The sequence below is a fragment of the Pongo abelii genome, chromosome 9 (genome assembly GCF_028885655.2).
Source record: "Pongo abelii isolate AG06213 chromosome 9, NHGRI_mPonAbe1-v2.0_pri, whole genome shotgun sequence".
Lineage (NCBI taxonomy): Eukaryota > Metazoa > Chordata > Mammalia > Primates > Hominidae > Pongo > Pongo abelii.
The window spans coordinates 18,662,734-18,665,313 of record NC_071994.2 but is presented as its reverse complement, the minus strand read 5'-3'; the positions used below and the strand labels follow the sequence as shown (position 1 = coordinate 18,665,313).

The following is a 2,580-nucleotide window of genomic DNA, read 5'->3' as shown; positions in this document are numbered from 1 at the left end:
CCACCAACAGTGTAGAAGTGTTCCTATTTCTCCACATCCTCTCCAGCACCTGTAGTTTCCTGACTTTTGAATGATCTCCATTCTAACTGGTGTGAGATGAGATCTCATTGTGGTTTTGATTTGCGTTTCTCTGATGGCCAGTGATGATGAGCATTTTTTCATGTGTTTTTTGGCTGCATAAATGTCTCCTTTTGAGAAGTGTCTGTTCATATCCTTCGCCCACTTTTTGATGGGGTTGTTTGTTTTTTTCCTGTAAATTTGTTTGAGTTCATTGTAGATTCTGGATATTAGCCCTTTGTCAGACAAGCACATTGCAAAAATTTTCTCCCATTCTGTAGGTTGCCTGTTCACTCTGATGGTAGTTTCTTTTGCTGTGCAGAAGCTCTTTAGTTTAATTAGATCCCATTTGTCAATTTTGGCTTTTGTTGCCATTGCTTTTGGTGTTTTAGACATGAAGTCCTTGCCCATGCCTATGTCCTGAATAGTATTGCCTAGGTTTTCTTCTAGGGTTTCTTTTAGGTCTAACATGTAAGTCTTTAGTCCACCTTGAATTAATTTTTGTATAAGGTGTAAGGAAGGGATCCAGTTTCAGCTTTCTACATATGGCTAGCTAGTTTTCCCAGCACCATTTATTAAATAGGGAATCATTTCCCCACTTCTCTGGTGGTCTAGTGGCTAGGATACTTCTTTATTTATCAAGCTGTAGATGAGAGGTGTCAACATGGGGATGTTGTATAGAACACCGACACTATTTTATTGAGTTCCAGGTAAAAAGTTGCACCTGGTCGAACGTAGCTAAAGAAGAGAGACCCATAAAAGATGGAAATAGCTGTTAAGTGGGAAGAGCAAGTGGAAAAAGTTTTGTTCCTCCCATCAGCAGAACAGATCTTCAGAATGTCAGTAAGGATGTAAAAATAGGAGATTATAATGGTCAGGCTACTGACAACTAGTACAGCTCCAGCCACAATGAAAACTAACAATTTATTGATCCGGGCATCAGCACATACGAGAGAAAGAAGGGGAGACATGTCACAGAGGAAATGATTGATAATGTTGGAGTGACAAAAGGGAAGCGGAAAAGCAGCCGTTGTGTGAGTTATGGTGTTGAAGAAATCAGCGGCATAAGGTGCAACCACCAGCTGGATGCACAGTCTCTATTACATGGCCACTGAGTACAACAATGGGTTACAGATGGCCACATAATTGTCATAGGCCAGGGAAGCCAAGAGAAGACACTCAATGACTACGAAGAACCCAAAGAACCACTGCTGCAAGGGACAGCCCAAGAAAGAGATGGCTTTCCTTTCAGCAAAGAATTCAGTGAGCAACTTGTGGCCCACAACGGATGAGAAGCAGATGTCCACAAAGGACAGGTAGCCGAGGACAAAGTACACAGGTGTGTGAAAGCGGGAATCAAGCCAGATGTGAACAATCATGCCCAAGTTTTCTGTCATAGTAATGAGGTAAAAAAGGTAGAAATGGTAAGAAAAGGAAGACTTGCAGCTGAAGATGATACCTTAAGCCTTCAAAAACGAATTCTGTGATCCTTGTATATTTCCATCAGCCATTGGTTGGTTTTAGTCTCTATAGTGAGAAAAATAGAGAACTGATCATGCATTCAACTTTGATTTTTTAAAATCATAACATATTGCACAGGAAAAGAAATATAGGTGGAACTAACTTAGAAACATCAATATTTTTTAAAAAGCCCAAATAAAATGCTAGGACATTAGATATATCACAGTTCTAAAAAGTAGTATGGTTTAAGTGTTTTAAAGAGAAAATTGGGATTTAACTAAGAAATGGTTAAAACATTATAAACATATACAAATTAATCACTACCCTTATAGATTGTAGGAAAAAGCATTATTATTATTTCAATCGAATTTGAACAAGAATTTGATAAAATGCAGCTCTCAAGAAGAACTTTCCAAAACTGGAAATAAAAGTAACTATTTAATTTAATACAAAGAATCTTCCAGAAAAAAAATGTGTGTAGTGTTAAGACATTAGAAACATTCACATTATAATCAGACACTATTTAAAGATGTCCATAACATATGTATTTAACATTTATATTAAAGATTGTAAAATTCTAAAAAAAAAAAAAAGATGAAATATAGGTACTGTAGTAAAAGTAGAAAGAAATAACTGTCACTATTAGCAGGCAAAATAATCACCCACATAGAAAACCTAGGAGAATCAACTGTTAAGATAAATTTTTAGAAAAAAATAATAAAAATTTAACAAGGTAGTAGAATAGAAAATCAATATGGAAAATCAAAACTAATCAAATGTAAATTATCTCAGCAAAAATCATATGAATCAACTGGAATTGATAAAAAAATAATTAATAAGCCTAACAAAGAATTTTCAAGATTTCTATGAAGAAAAATACAAATAATGGAACTTCACTGAAATAAAAGAAAAAATGACAAAATAAGCCAGAAAAAAATAATATTTTTGTTTTTTGATCTCTTCTGGATCAAATAACTTGGTCGTAAAGAGTCTTTTTCTCTTGGGAAAAAATAAATTAGCTCCTATTGGGAGAGTAAAAATCTGACTGGCCATTCTTCACAC

At 35.2% G+C, this 2,580-nt stretch overlaps 1 pseudogene; it reads right to left on the bottom strand.

The window, feature by feature from the left end:
• Positions 1 to 675: 675 nt before the first annotated feature.
• Positions 676 to 1,548, bottom strand: LOC100439629 (olfactory receptor 5G9-like; annotated as a pseudogene).
• Positions 1,549 to 2,580: the final 1,032 nt, after the last annotated feature.